This window comes from Triticum aestivum, chromosome 5A (assembly GCF_018294505.1).
Source record: "Triticum aestivum cultivar Chinese Spring chromosome 5A, IWGSC CS RefSeq v2.1, whole genome shotgun sequence".
Lineage (NCBI taxonomy): Eukaryota > Viridiplantae > Streptophyta > Magnoliopsida > Poales > Poaceae > Triticum > Triticum aestivum.
This window is the reverse complement of record NC_057806.1, coordinates 50,790,506-50,807,166: the sequence shown is the minus strand read 5'-3', so window position 1 is coordinate 50,807,166 and position 16,661 is coordinate 50,790,506. Positions and strand designations below refer to the sequence as shown.

Genomic DNA, 16,661 nt, shown 5'->3' with positions numbered 1-16,661 from the left:
GCTTCTGAGCTTTGGGTGCTGGTGCAGCATCTTCTTCCTCTTCCTCTTCAGAATCTCTCATGATTGAGGATCTCCCAAGCACTCTCGCAGTGGTCTTCTTGACCCTCTCTTTCCTCTTCTTCCCTTCTGCAGCAGCTTCTTTGGGTTCACATTCCAAAGGTACTTGAGTAGAGGCTCTGGCTTTAGACATGGGAATTCTCTTTGCATGCACTTTGGTTTTCATACCAGGCTTAGTGGCAGCAGCAGTGCTATATTCCTTCTTAACCACTTTCTTCTTGGAAGTGGCCTCATCCTCAACTGCCACATAGTCTTCATCCTCAGATTCAGACGTTTTCTTCTTTCTGGCCCTGGTGGCATCTTTGGGTAAGTTGCTTGGGGTGCTCCTGCTACCCTCATCAGAGCTGCTAGAGGGACTAGTGCCCTCACTCAAGTGAACCTGCTCCTCTGACTTGTTCTGGCTGTCACTTTGATCAGACATATTGCAAACACTGACAGCAGACCATGTGAATAGATATAGATGAGATAGAGGGGATGAGCATCACAAAATGCAGAGGTTTTTGCAAAAGAATGAGTCAAAAACTTAGTTTTAGTTTTCCACAGAAAGCATTTTGGATCAACCGATTTGTAAACTCGGTGATACCGAAGCAGTTGTTGGAACCTAAACTAGTGAGCTCGGTCAGACTGAGTCACAGTTCGGTGGCACCGAGACTGCTAGGGTTTCACAAAGTCCTGAACTCGGTCACACCGATTTGCAATTCTCTGTCAGACCGAGAATCACATGTGCAATGGCCTGAGCCGAATCGGTGGTACCGAGTTCCACAACTCGGTGGGTCCGACATGGTTTCGGCGGAAACCTAACCCTAAATTCTCAATTCACGACTAAACTACGGAGTGTTTTCGATGGATAGAATGATCTCAATCGTGGCAAGATACATGGCGAACACAATGTGCTAGGAATCAGATAAGGATAGTACAGTGATCGAGTTCATACCCTAGTTCAGCGATGAACTCGCTACGGCGACAACGGGGGGATGATTCCCGTTGACGGCGGCGGAGACCAGCGGAAGGAGGCGGCTGGCGACGAGGAGGACGATCCGGAGATCCTGTAGGCAGAGAGGGCTAAGCGCGGGTCGAGGAGGTTCGGAAAGTTTTCCAAAATTTGACCCGTGGATATATATAGCCCGACCCTGTCGGTGTGACCGAAAAGTTCAAATCAGTTGCACCGAGGTCGAAAACCTAGATCGACTTAGTGATCTCGGTATGACCGAAATGGGTGAATCGGTCAGACCGAAACGCACAAAGAAGTTTTGGAAGTTTAAGTCTATGACGAATCAGGGACTCCAAGTGCTCCTCACACAGAGTGGTTCGAATCTGACTTGATCAAATTTTGTGATGCATCATGAATAGAGTTTGAGACGAGAAAAGCATAGATAGCTAGAGAAGGTTCTTAGGCATTCTTGTCCATCCACTTGGCCAAAAGAAAAGGAAACCAAACAATCAAACCAGCAAGTGGATGTCCTCGAATGAGTAAATTATGCAACCAACATGCTCACACAATAAAATGGCAAATGAAATATGTGGCAAGGCATGCACAAACAATTCTAGCATCTATCAACCAATTGGTGATGACTAGGTCATCTATATATGAGTATATTGACTTAGGAGTCAAATGAGAACATTTGATCATAGGTCATACTCATCGTTTAAGCACAAGTGGGGTTACCACTTTTACATAAAGCGTTGTTGTGTTCACACCATTAGAGTTGCTTTAACTCAATTGTTAGAGTAAAGCTCCCCCTAGATGTGAGATCCCCCCTAAGTGGGATGAACTAACCTTGGGTTTTGTCGATGATGACTTCATGTAGGTGTTGAAGATGTGGATGCTCTATGTTGATGTAGATCATTTGGAGCTATCCTTTGGAGTGAGTTGCACTTTCAATACCTACACGGGTTAGTCCCACAAGGAACAAACAAGGATATCCATAGACATAGAGTGATGCACACACAAGATGATGTCTATGAAAGCTTTAGGTTACCTTGTCCCTTGTCTTACCAACAAGAGGGTTTGTGACCTTGAACTAGTGCAAGATGTGGAAGTTGATTGCACTTGTTCTTGCCAAAATGATAAGAGTGAAGTATGTTGGCAGAGTCACCCTCAAGAACTCTCTAGTTCTTCTTCTTCGGGATCCACACCATCTTGATGGGAATCCTCGGAGTTGTAGTTGTACTTGATGAAGTGGAACTTGATGTAGTCTTGGGAACCCACTTGACCAAGGCCTTAGGAGCTTCTTCAAATGCATCAATTTCCTCTTGAAGCTTGTCCTTGCCTTTTTGCTTGTGGTCTTCTGGTGGAAGATCATCTTGAGCTTGTGTCCCTTTGGAAGAAGTAGGATCATACTTCTCTTCTTGAGGAACAAAGTTCGTCTTGGGGTATTGATCTTCTTCCCACTCAACTCCATTGGCACTGAACTTTCGTTCAAAACCAACACCTTGATTCTTTCGGTGCCTTCCTTACTTGCGTACAATTTCCTCGAATTGCTTACTCCTGGCAAGGCTCTTGTAAACACCTTTCTCTATAATTCCCTTCAATAAGCTATTTTCTTGCTCAAGTGTAACTTGGCTAAGAGAATCGTTAGTGGAATCAAGAGAACTACTAGAAGCAACAACATTGGATTTAGCATGATTATTGTTACTAGTAGACGAAGAATCCTTCTTGTTCTTGTTACTAGACTTGACTTGAGGCATGTAAGTGGATAAGAGTAAACGCTTGGCAATGTAAGAAGAACTTTTCTTGCGAAGATCATCATTGATTGCCTTTAATAACTCATGCTCTTGCTCAAGATTGAGCTTCTCAAAACGTAATTTCTCATGAGTCCTTAAAAGTTCTCGATGATCTCCTAAGATAGTTTCATGAGCTAACTTAAGAGTGTTTAGTTCTTTAGTTAGAGACTCAATCTTCTCCTTATCATTGTCATTCGTTTCATCATAGAATTCATCACTATAGTTGTCAACAAGTAAATCATCATCACCTAACAAGTCATCTTCACACTATTGAAATCAACATACTCGGGGTGTGATACCTTTGGGCCTTTATCCATGAAGCATCTTCCAATTCCTTCATTTGGTGAATCAAATATGTCGTAGGAGTTGGTTGACACAAGTGCTAGACCGGCAACACCTTCATCTTGAGTATATTCGGAGTCGGAGTGATAGCTTCTCTCAGAGTCATTGTCAGAGTCGGAGCCGGATACCCATTCACCAACATGAGCTTGATGTCTTCATTTTGTGTAGCTCCTTGATGACTTGTCCTTCCTTTTCGAATCCTTGCTTCTCCGAGAGGGTCTTCGTTCATATCGATCATCCCTACTCCTTCTCTCCCTTGATGGTGATTCTTCTCTTCTACTTCTTCTTTTGGGAGAATCTTCTCTTCTCTTGTGGGGAGCCATAAACTCATTGGAGTAGTGTCCGGGTCTTCCACAATTGTAGCAGTTTCGCTCTCGACTAGAATATCTTTTGTCATTGTAGGACCTTGACTTGGAACTTCTCTCTTTGCTTCTATTCTTGTAGAACTTGTTGAAGTTCTTCACCATTAGGCTCAATTCTTCATTAAAGGTTTGTTTCTCACTTGATGGTGTGGGAGCTTCACATGAGGCTTTGTAAGCACCACTTGACTTGTTATGGAGCTCCTCCTTATCCTTGAGTGACATCTCATGAGCAACAATTCTCCCAATGACTTCCGTTGGCTTGAGATCTTTGTAATTTGGCATCATTTGGATCAATGTGCATACGGTATCGTATTTTCCATCCAAGGCTCTTAGGATCTTCTTGATGATGAATTTTTCGGTCATCTCTTCACTTCCTAAGCCGGCAATCTCATTTGTGATAAGAGCAAGCCTAGAGTACATCTCAGCGACACCTTCACCATCCTTCATTTTGAACTTGTCAAGTTGACTTTGAAGCACATCCAACTTGGATTCCTTGACGGAGTCGGTACCTTCGTGCATATCAATCAAAGTATCCCAAATTTCCTTTGCATTCTCAAGACGGATGATTTTGTTGAATTCTTCGGGGCACAATCCGTTGAAGAGGATATCACAAGCTTGAGCATTGTATTGTAGCATCTTCAACTCATCCGCGGTAGCTTCATGATTCGGTTCTCTCCCATCAAAGAATTCACCTTGCAAGCCAACACACACAATAGCCCAAATGGCGGTGTTATGTCCAAGAATATGCATTTTCATCGTATGCTTCCAACTAGCAAAATTAGTACCATCAAAGTAAGGACCTCTACCGTGATAATTTCCCTCGCTAGATGCCATACTCTCCTAGGTTGTGAAACCAAGGCTATGACCCCCAAAAGCTATGGAAATCAAAGCAAATGGAGACCAAAGCTCTGATACCACTTGTAGGATCGAAAGTATGTCTAAAGGGGGTGATTAGACTACTTGACCAATTAAAAATCTATCATTTTCCTAATTTTAGTCTTTGGCAGATTTTAGCTATCTTAGCACGAGTCAAGCAATCTTAACACAATTCAAGCAAGCATGCAAAGAGTCTATGAGTAGCAGAAAGTAAAGCATGCAACTTGCAAGAATGTAAAGGGAAGGGTTTGGAGAATTCAAACGTAACTGGAGACACGGATGTTTTTGTCGTGGTTCTGATAGGCGGTGCTATCGTACATCCACGTTGACGGAGACTTCAACCCACGGAGGGTAACAGTTGCGCGAGTCCATGGAGGGCTCCACCCACGAAGGGTCCACGGAGAAGCAACCTTGTCTTTCCCATCATGGCCATCGCCCACGAAGGACTTGCCTCACTAGTCGTAGATCTTCACGAAGTAGGCGATCTCCTTGACCTTACAAACTCCTTGGTTCAACTCCACAATCTTTGTCGGAGGCTCCCAAGTGACACCTAGCCAATCTAGGAGACACCACTCTCCAAGAAGTAACAAATGGTGTGTTGATGATGAACTCCTTGCTCTTGTGCTTCAAATGATAGTTTCCCCAACACTCAACTCTCTCTCACAGGATATGGATTTGGTGGAAAGAAGATTTGAGTGGAAAGCAACTTGGGAAAGGCTAGAGATCAAGATTCATATGGTGGGAATGGAATATTTTGGCCTCAACACATGAGTAGGTGGTTCTCTCTCGGAAAATATAGGTTGGAAGTGTAGGTTTGTTCTGATGGCTCTCTCCACGAATGAAGAGTGGGTGGAGGGGTATATATAGCCTCCACACAAAAACTAATCGTTACACACAATTTACCAATCTCGGTGAGACCGAATTGAGAAACTCGGTCGTACCGATTTAGCAAACCTAGTGACCGTTAGGATTTTCGGTGGGACTGATATGCAACTCGGTAGGACCGATAAAGTTAGGGTTAGGGCATAACGTAATCTCGGTGTGACCGATTACACAAACTCGGTGAGACCGATTTTGGTAATAAGCTAACCAGAGAGTTGGTAAGATAAGATTCGACCCAACTGCTACGTAGTTGGCCCAAATCTCGAGGGCTACACCCAGTGGGTCCGCTGGCGCGCCCCCACAAAGGAGAAACAACGAAAACAGAAAAACCGAACGTGAATGAAAACTTACGAAGACGGCGCGCTCCAGCTCCAGCGTCTCCTCGACCTCGGCCTGGGCGAAGGCCTGGATCCGGTCCGTCCGCCCTCGCAGGCGACGGGTCACGGCGGCCATCGTCGCCTCCTCCTGGGTCGGAGGTTCGAAGGGGACCTTGCTGGTCCCGCTCCGCGACAGCTGCGGACCGGCGACCCGGCGTCCTCCGGGCCGGAGCACCAGGGCGTGCTCTTCACCATCCGCTTCCCCTGAAGCCGGCGCCTTCTCCAGCACCCTCTCCGGCACCGACGCCGGCTCGGTGGGCGGAGTGGCTTTAGGCTCCACCACCGGCGGCGCCTCGCACACCGGCGTCCGGGACGCCTCCTTCGGCGCCGCCCGCGCCGCCTCCCCCAAGACGGTGTCGCCACCGCCTCCATCGACCCCCGCCTGCTCGACCATGTCGGTCCGCGGCGGGGTGCCGTCCTCAACGACCACGACCTCCCGGTCGAGGTCCATCACGTTCGCACGGCCGCCTTGGTCGTGCTCCCCTCCGACGCCAAAACGAAGACCGTCGTCGCCGCCACCGTCCCCGCCGGCATCTCCGGCCACGCCGGCTCGCGCCCCCGTCGCCGCGGCGCTGACCCAGGCCTGGGTCGACGCCGCCTCCAGTTCTGCCTCGGCCCGGTTCCGATCCCGCCAGGCCAGGCCTTCGGCGTCGGCCGGGTCCAAGCCAAGGTCCGGGTCCGCCTGCTCCTCCTTCTCGTCCTTCTCGTCCCGGAACGCGGCGCCCTCAGCGGATGCGGCATCCGCCGCCGCCAACGCCAGTGAGATTGGCGACCTAAGACATAAGACGAAAATGAGTACGCAAAGTCGAGCAAAGCCGCTCGGCGACTCGGATCAAACAAAAAGGGCACTCACCCCGGCACCACCAGAATGGCGGGCCTCGCCGCCCTCTCCTGCGGAGCGTCGTGCCTCCTCTTGGCGGGCGGCTTCGCACCTCAAGCCGGGTCCACCATGCGCTTCGCGGTCGAGGCCCGCGGCGCGACGTTGTCCTTCCCGTGCGGCCGCCTCGCCGTCGCCGGCCCCCGAGACGACCCGGCTCCGGCCACGCCGCCGCCTCCTCCACCCGGCGCCGCTACATCGGCGGCTCATGTCAGCACCCCCAAAGCCGTCCCACAATCGGCGACTCAAGAAATAAAAGCAAGGCTAACCTGCTCGGTGCCCTACGCCCGCATCGGCGGCCACCGCCTCCCCTCCGCCATGGGCCTCGGGCTCCTCCGAGGCAACGCGCACCACCTGCGCCCGCGCCCGGTCATAAGGATGCCGGATGGCATTCAGAAGCACCTCCCGTGTCGCGTCGGGGCAAACAAGAAGATAAGCAGCATCGAAGTACGGAGACCAGGGACTCACCAACGGTGCAGGGTTCGCGTGGTTGTATGGAGCCTTCCCGAACTCCCAGTCAACCCCCAGGTTGGCCTTGGAGATGTCATTGACCCAGCGAGCGACCTGGTCCGCCGCCAGCCGCGTGTTCGCCATGCGGTTGGGGTCCTGGAGGCCGGTCATCTGACCGATGAGATGGATGCGCTGCTGTAGCGATAGCACCCGCCGGACGATGAAGGCGGTGACGAGGTCGGTGTCGGTGAGCTTCTCCCGCTCCTTCATCACCGACACCCGCTCGCACAAGTTGAGCACCTCCTGCGACGGGTGCTTGGGATAGTACCCCCAGTTCTGCTTCCCCCACGGCAGCGAGTTGATGAACGGCGGCAGGTTGATGCGGTCCTTGCCAAGGTTGCTGCAAGATCGTGGATGTCGCCTAGAGGGGGGTGAATAGGCGTTTTAAAATAATTACGGTTTAGGCTTGAACAAATGCGGAATAAACCTAGCGGTTAATTTGTCAAGCACAAAACCTAAAACAACTAGGCTCACCTATGTGCACCAACAACTTAAGCTAAGCAAGATAAGCAACTATGTGATAGCAAGATATATGACAAGAAACAATATGGATATCACAAAGTAAAGTGCATAAGTAAAGAGCTCTGGTAAGAGATAACCGAGGCACGCGGAGACGACGATGTATCCCGAAGTTCACACCCTTGCGGATGCTAATCTCCATTTGGAGCGGTGTGGAGGCACAATGCTCCCCAAGAAGCCACTAGGGCCACCGTAATCTCCTCACGCCCTCGCACAATGCAAGATGTCGTTATTCCACTAAGGGACCCTTGAGGGCGGTCACCGCACCCGTATAAATGGCAACCCTTGGGGGCGGTCATCGAACCCGTACAGTTTGGCTACCCTTGGGGGCGGTAACCGGAACCCGTCAAATTGCTCAGGGCAATCTCCACAACCTAATTGGAGACCCTGACGCTTTCCCGGAGCTTTACACCATAATGATTGAGCTCCGAACACCACAAAGGTTGGGGTTAACTCCCCAACGACACCATGAAGCTTCACCACAATGGAATATGGCTCCGAGGTGACATCAACCGTCTAGGGCACCCAAGAGGAACAAGCTCAAGGGTACCAAGCACCCAAGAGTAATAAGCTTCTCAACTTGTAACTTCCACGTATCACCATGGAGAACTCAAACCGATGCACCAAATGAAATGGCAAGGGCACACGGAGTGCCCAAGTCCTTTTCTCTCGAATCCCACTGAAGCAACTAATTCTAGGGAGGAAAATGAGAGGAAGAACAAGAAAGAGAACACCAAGAACTCCAAGATCTAGATCCAAGGGGTTCTCCTCACATAGAGGAGAAAGTGATTGGTGGAAATGTGGATCTAGATCTCCTCTCTCTTTTCTCTCAAAAACTAGCAAGAATCCATGGAGGGATTGAGAGTTAGCAAGCTCAAAGAAGGTCAACAATGGGGGAAGAACACGAGCTCAAAGGACAAGGTTGAATGGGGAAGAAGACCCCCTTTTATAGGAGCTCCCGAATCCAATCGTTATGTTCTCAGTCCGCGCACGAGCGATACTACCGCTCAGGGGAGCGGTACTACCGCCTCGGCGGTAGAACACGGAGAGCGGAGCGAAACAGAGTGCGAGGCAGAGCCATATGAGCGGCACTACCGCTGGAGCCAGCGGTACTATCATTGGCCGCAGTGGTCCTGCCGCTTGGCCCAGCGGTACTACCGCTGGGACCGCGCACAACGCCTTCCACGAGCACAGAGAGAAGGAACAGGGAGGAGGGCCATTGAGCGGCACTAGGGGCGGTGGTAGCCACGGTACTACCGCACATGAGCGGTACTACCACTCCTACCGTCGCTCCTACTGCCACTCAACACGACACGAGAAAACCACGTCTCGAGTCGAGGTGGTACCAGCGTGGAACCGGAGCTGTACTACCGCTTATGGCCATGGGCGGCACTACCGTTGTGGGACAGCGGTACTATGGTTTGTGGCGATAAGCTGTACTGCCGCTCCGGCCCAGCGGTACTACCGCTGGCGCCATCCTTATGCCACTTCCACGAAAGCAAGTATACTCTAGGAAAACCAGAACTGCCATAACTTCTGCATATGAACTCCGAATTGAGCAAACTCAAGCTTGTTGGAAACAAGACGACAAGTGGCATCAAAACAGCGACTGGTTATAGTAAGAAGAGGCAGGGGAGGTATGCCTAACAAATGGAGGAGTGAAACCTCCAATAGAGAAGAACGAGCATAACCTCCAACATCGAAAACATCATAGAAGATGCAAGTGAACTCCGTTTTCGATGAACTCGAGCTTGTCATCAAGATGACCATAAGCTCCAAAACTCACAAAGAGAACCAAACAAGAACCAAGAAAGATGATGCAAGGATGCAATGGTTTGAGCTCTCTATGAATGATACGATCAATCTACTCATCGAGAGCCCCCCTTGATAGTACGGCAATCGATCCTATAACCCGGTCTCCCAACTACCATCATGAGACCGGTAAAATAGAAAACCTATCAAGGGCAAACCCTTGCCTTGCACATGGTCCACTTGAGCTAGATGATGACGATCTTGACTCCCTCAAGTTGGACCACTTTTCTTGATTGTGTTGACTCGATGAGGACTAGTTGATTGCTCCCCATACTCCACTATGGGTGAGCCACTCTTCCGCACATTTTCACAAGTCCATTGTCACCACAAAGGACGGCAAGCTTCAAGCATTTGATCTCTTCATGATGCTCCACTTGAACTTGCACACCGCAACCTAACCCCACAAAGAACTCTCACGAAGACCATGGGTTAGTACACAAAGCGTAATTGACAATGCTTACCATACCATGGGATCACTTGATCCCTCTCGATACATCTTCTACGCTTTGTGGGTTGATCAACTTGATTCACTCTTTGACTTAGTCTTGATCAACCTCTCACAAGACCAATCTTTAGGTAATTCCTTGAATAGCACCTTCGTCGACACAAACTCTCCTTGAAACCAACACATGTACTCCAAGAAAAGCCTATGGACAAAACCTTCAAATATAACTCAAGGCAACCATTAGTCCATAGATATTGTCAACAATTACCAAAACCAAACATGGGGGCACCGCATGTTCTTTCAATTGCGAACGTAGAAGAAAGAATTCTGCCATTTCTTGGCAAAATCCTCCGGCGGCATCCTCGGGCAGTCGACGGCCGACCGCTTGGTGATGACGGCCGCCCCGCACTCGGAAATCTCCCTGGCCTTCGGCCCCTGCTGCTTCAGGGAGAAGAAGCATACCCAGAGGTCAATCGAAGGCTCGACCCCCAGGTACCCATCGTAGAGGGTGACGAAGCCTGACAGTTGTACGATGGCGTCGGCGCCGAGATGGTGGGGCTGGAGCCGGAAGAACTCCAGGAAGTCGCGGAAGAAGCCGCTCACGGGAATCCCAAACCCGCGCTTGAAGTGTGGCAGGAAGACCACACGCTCCAAGCCCTCGGGCCACGGCTCCCGCTCGCCCTGCGGAGGGCGCGCCTCGACCTCCTGCGCCCTCGACGGGCGTCTGGTGTCGCGAAGGTAGGCGATGTCGTCGAGGGGGACGGTCGAACCCATCCACAATCCTGACGGTAGCGCCATCGACTCAAGTGTGGAAGAAAGAAGGAAGAGAGAAGGAAGAAGATGGCAAGAGAGCTCTGCTCAAGGCAGCGGGCGTCGCAGCTAGCGGCGGTCGCAAGAAGCAGAGGAAGGATGAAGAGGCAGGGGAGCGCGAGCACGAATGATCTCCACCGCTCCCTTCGCCCCCAATTTATAGGCCACGATTTGAAACGTGGGGAAGTGGGATCGTTTGCACTCGCCCCTCCCACTTCCCCGCAATAAGTGCGCACGTACGCACGCAGTAACTGCCTAGAGAATGGCAACCGACCCACGGACGCCGCAATAAATCCGCGCGCGTGGGCCGCGGGCCCCAGAGCGTCGTCCCGTCCTGTCACACGCATGGCCTGTCAGGCCCCTCCGGCTTTCAGGTGCCACGTGGCGGCCGCGCGAGGCCCAAAAGATTGCCCAAGATTCGTCGAACTCCTCGGTTTCCCGCCACGGGCGGGGTGCCGCGATCCGGCTTCCGAAAGCCGGCACACAGTGGGTGTTGCCGGACTCGCCGGTCACCAAATCCGCCTCTACAAGGGGGGAAACTGCGAAGGCCCTCCCATCTGAAGATGGCGGACCTTCATAGCTTCAGGGACTACTGTCGGGGGAATGAACCCCAGGCAGGCAACGAAACCCGGATCCTTTTCAAAAACAACGGGGCCGGCATCGCCTCTCAATCTGGCTCACACTTGGCCTGGTCGCTCAACCCAGCCAAGTCCCTCGACCTGACCAAGCTCCTCAACTCGGCCAGACTCCGCAACTCGGCCCCAACAACCAAGCTCAAGACTTCCCCAACAAGCCAGCTCCATCCTTGGTGTGTTCTCCAAACCCGGCCGAGGGTCAGCGGCCGTCCCAACCCAGCCGTACGATGAGACGAGTCTCCACCAACTGCTAACCGAGGCCACAGTGCTCCGCCCATGCATCTGGTCAGCCGGACGAGGCAACAGTGCCCCCCACCTACTTGCTGACCAGGGCTGGCGTGGCAACAGTGCAATCATTGTCACCCATGACGCCAGCAAGCGACGACCTGACGGAGCGCCATTGTAGCCGACTCGACTCGGCCACGCCCTGACGATCGACAAGACGGCGCACAGCACCCCTGGGCACATGGGGCCCGCGCCCGGGGAACCCGGCGGGACCTGTTAACCGGCGGGTCCCGGCACCGGGTTCCTGGACACTAACAACCCGGTCCTACGGCCTTGTAACATTACCCTTGTACCCCTGAGGGTTGACCTATAAAAAACCCCTAGGAGCCCTCATGCATACGGGCAAGCAAGCAATGCAATACACTCACCCATCCACCCACTCACACACCTAGCAAGCAACACCTGAGGGGAGGGAGCAGCCTAAGCCTTGGCCCGACCTCCTTCTTCTCCCATACAGCTCTAGGAGCAACCCTGTACTATTAGATATAAACCACACTCGGCGGGACTTTGGGTGTTATCTCTCCGAACCTGGGTATGTCTTGCGTCCCGCGCTTGCTCATGCCGACCTCGCCTCTGGAGCCCACCAATGCCCTCGAGCCTCCTCTCATCTTTAGCCCTCCCTTGGCATCTGCCGTGCGCCCACCACGACACATACCATGACAAGTATCTCTCACACAAAAGCAGAGCATGGCAATTTTGTCTCACACACCCAAAAATACCCATGGCAATTTTATCTCTCACACACGCACATGCCATGGCAGTTTGTCTACCAGAAACACACAAAGCATGACAAGCTTGTCCCACATGGCACTTTGTGTCTCTCGCATGCATGTTAACTACATAGCAATTTTGTCTAACACACACATAAACCCATGGCAATGCATCTCACACACAAGTGTAAAATGGCAATTTCAACTCTCACACACACAAAACAGAGCATGGCAATTTAAGGCTATCACACACACATACACCATGGCAATTTTATCTCTCATACCCACATTGTCATGGCAATTTCCTCTCCCACATGCACATATGTCAAATGCACAACATGGCATTTATATATTGAATAACTATGAGTAATCATGGCAAAAATAAGCCAAAAAAGATCATCCACGCAAACAAAAGTAACATGCTTCTACAACACACAGAAAAAGAGCATGGCAATTTAAGTCTATCACACACACATACACCATGGCAATTTTGTTTCTCATACCCACACTCCCATGGCAATTTCCTCTCCCACATGCACATATGTCAAATGCACAACATGGCATTTATATATTGAATAACTATGACTAATCATGGCAAAATAAGCCAAAAAACACCATCCACGCAAACAAAAGTAACATGCTTCTACAACACACAGAAAAAGAGCATGGCAATTAATTTTTCTCACACATAAACCTGGCGTGTGTGTCTGAGTCAACGAGCCGTGGGTGCCAAATTTTGCTAAGCCAAATAATAAGAGTGAAAAATATCCAAATTTCACAACAGAATCATCAAACTGTAAATAAATGTGTCTCCTTACTTGGGTACATAAATTAAGCAGACGGTTTCAGTCTAGGAGGAATAAATTACAAGAAGATGAAGATGAATGATCGTCAGCCCAGGAAGGAGAGTACAGCGCTCGCCACAGCTTGAAGCAACTCCATGTGCGGCTCCTCCGGGACAATCCGTCCTGAGGTTATAGAAGCGAGAATGTTATCTTCCGCCTTGGTCACGCAGACCTTGCCGATAACACTGCCGGGCGCAACAAGTGTTGGCCGGTATCCCCAGCAGAAGTGGTATCGCTTGTGGAGATGCTGCAGTAACTAATGATTTTCCTCTTGGTAGCCCTCCAAGCTACATGTCTGTGTGCACCCGTGCACGGCGTCAACGAGATTCGCCGGACTGAGATTGTAGAACGCAAGACCATGCTCGCGGAACCAAAGCACGAGGCGTTGTTTGCATTGCCAGGCCCCAAGCAGTCCAGGCCCCCTTCCTCCTGGTGATGGTGAGACGCTCAAACAGCACATCCGCTCCCAGAGAAGACCAGAGTTCAGAACAGACAATGTTATCTCCGGGCGGTCGCGAGACAAAGTCGTATCGCACACACTCTTACCCATCTCCATTATGCCTGAAAACAGGGTGCCATCCTCTGGCGTGTCAATGCTGGTCACCAACTCGCTCTGCACATGGAACACGAGAAGTTTTTCCTTGCTGGATTGAGACCCAGTACCATCATCCCTGGGGGATAGCAGAACATAGCAGTTTCCTTCAATGCACAGCGAGTAGGTGTTGTTTTGCAATTTGTCCAAGTCGTGAGCCACATTAGGTAGAACAGTGACAGGCCTGCTGCCGTCGGTGCCGCTCAGGGTAAGGGGCACGACATGTACATCACTGCCACACTGAACGAACACTTTATACTTATCTTCCTTAGGATCATACCCGAAGGCGAGCATCCAGGAGAAGGTGCCCAGATCTAAGAGCTGAGCGGTCAAGTGTTGAGACGTTGCAGGATTGGCCACGAGACATGTCATAGAGGAATCGCTCAGCCCGCGCTGCTCGAAGGCAACAAGGCCGTTGCAAGACCCAAAGAACCTGTACGAAAGCTCGGTGCCGGCGACGGGCAGGCCGTGAGAGATAGGAAACGTGTCGCCGGCGGCAACAAGATAGAAGGCGTGCTTTCCCTCGAGCCCGTAGAGACTGAACTTGAACGGGAGCCTATGGCCGCGGTCGAGATAGGCTAGGCATACCTCCTTGCTGGGGCGCTGGTAGTGATTGGCCCAGAAGTCGCCCCCGGTCAAGATCTCCCTCCACCGCTTGGAGAGTACGACGCCACGAGCGGCGTCGCGAGCCGGTAGGTGGGAGAAGACAGCGAGGGGAAGCACGTCTTCCTTGGCGACGTTGCAGATCTTGCGACGCTTGCTGGACTTGTCCTCCGGCTCATCAACCACGCCGCCGCCTCTCTTCGTCCCTCCCCCCATCGCCTTCGTCTTCGTCGTAGATGTGGGAGAAACTTTCCCTTGCTTTTTCTGGGTAGAAGTTGGTGGGTGAGCGCAGTGAAAATGAGCCCGCCTCCACCGATAAGACAAGGTTATACTACGTAGTATGGGCTGAGACGACGCACCTGGTCTATGTACACAGACTGGTCCACCTGTCAGTGTAGAATTGTTCCGTTGGCTGGTGGGCGGTGGCCAAGACGGGGTATGAAGGTACAGGCCACTTGTTGAAGGTTCTCCTTTTCAACTGCTTGTATTGACTACCCTGTCAATCTTCGCAAAAGAAAATAGCGGGCATTTTAGTCGTGCCATTATAATTATAATGAAAGGAGCATTTTAGTTGTGAATGGCTAGCCCGGATCGTTAAATTTCTCCTGGCGCAAAGGTATCTACGGTTTGTGAAGTGATGCCAATTAGGTCATGGTGAATTTCCCCTCAAAAAAAATGTCATGGTGATTTTTTTTAAGGTCATGGTGAGATTGTAGCGACGCTTCTTTCAAAAAAAAAAATTGTAGTTCACCCGCAAAAAAAAAGAAAAAAAAAGATTGTAGCGACGGAACAAGACAACAAGTCTTTTCTTCCTCCCTACCCGCGCGGTGTTTGCTCTAATGCTAGCCGGTCCCACTGCTCAGTGAAGATTGCGAGATGGACAAGTGCCAGCCCGCTCCGCGATTTCCTTTTTCTTTCTTTTGGGCGTGCCCTGGGCTTTCCTTGCCTAATGCCAACTCCACCGCGCGACCCTATTCTGTCCGTCCCCGTCCGTTTGGGGTAAAAAACAACGAGACGGTTCAGCGCGCGGCCGCAAACGGATTTTTGTCCGTTTTGTGTTCGCTTTCGACCCATTCGTGGCCCAAATTTGCGCCGCTTTTGGGGTGAAATGGACATGTGGGTCGTCTGCGCGTGTCCTCCCCTGACCGGCCCGTCGGTGGCACAACGCGGGTCTTTTTCTATCCGTCCCCCTCCCTCCCTCCGGCCGTACCCCCTCCACTCTTCCTCACTCTTCCCCTCGCCGTCGCCGCCGCTGCCATTGCAGCCGTGCAGTTCGGATGCGACCTCGCCCAACCCCTTCCCCTTGGCGCCGCCGAGCTACCCAACCACGGCCACCTGGTTTGCGCACCCGCCCGGCCGGTTTTGGGGCGGATCCGGTCGGTTTTGAGCTCGGCCTGCTGTGGGAGGCCGGGCCGCGCCATGGACTGGCCGGGCACCTCGCCGGAAGGCCCTGGCAGGGCCGCAAGGCCACATGCAGGCAGTGGCTCCTCCTCTAGCCGCTCGGATCTGCACCGTCGGTGGTCCGCCGGCAGATACACGAATGGCGGCCGGCCGGGCTCGGTGCTTGCCCAAAAGCTCGTCGGCGCACCGTTGCCACTCATTAAGTCCGACCACTGCCCAAGGATGGTCGTGCGCCGCGTGTCTACAACGTCGGAACATCCCGGATGGGTGTTCATCAAGTGCTTAAACGATGGGGTATGCGGGTTTTTTTTAGCTTCGGTTTGTGCTCTAGATTTGACTAGTTGTACTAACTTCAAATTTTGTTGTGTAGAATGGATGCAAGTTTTGGTATTGAGAAGAATAGTACATCGATATCTTGATAGAGCGAAATTTAGTACATGTTCGTGCACTTTTAGCTAGCATAGAGGCTGTAAATGAGACAAGTGCACTTGTTGCTAGATTAGAGGCTAGACACGAGACTAGGTGTGAGGAGGAAGTAACATCGACTTCTGGCTTGAAGAAGAAAGAAGGATGCCAGATCGAGCCTCCTCCTCCACAGATCAACAACGAGTGCATCGAGAAGGCCCTAACCCAACTCAAGGGAGTAGTTATGGAAGTTGGGTATCTTCTAAAATGTATTCTCGTGGTTCTTGTTTTCTTTGGTCTTGTTTTACTGGTCAAAATATGATGATGTATTTTTTATGTACCAAAAATAAATGATGAAATAAAGTTAAGGACTTGCAAAGAAATAATACGCGGACAGGATGCGGCTGGGATGCGTCCGTGCGCTGGGCGCACGGGAGCGCACGGGCACCGCATCCCAGGACACGTCCAGACACGACTCCAAATCCCTATCCAAACGGACAGAATCCGGACAAAAAGGATGTTCATTTGGGGTCACGCGATGGAGTTGGCCTAACAAGTTGATAACTTGCGTGTCAGGTCAGTATGCCAAGTG

At 51.3% G+C, this 16,661-nt stretch overlaps 1 pseudogene; it reads right to left on the bottom strand.

Moving 5' to 3' along the window:
* Window positions 1-12,946: 12,946 nt before the first annotated feature.
* On the bottom strand, window positions 12,947-14,479 carry LOC123102272 (uncharacterized; annotated as a pseudogene).
* Between the last annotated feature and the right edge of the window lie 2,182 nt (window positions 14,480-16,661).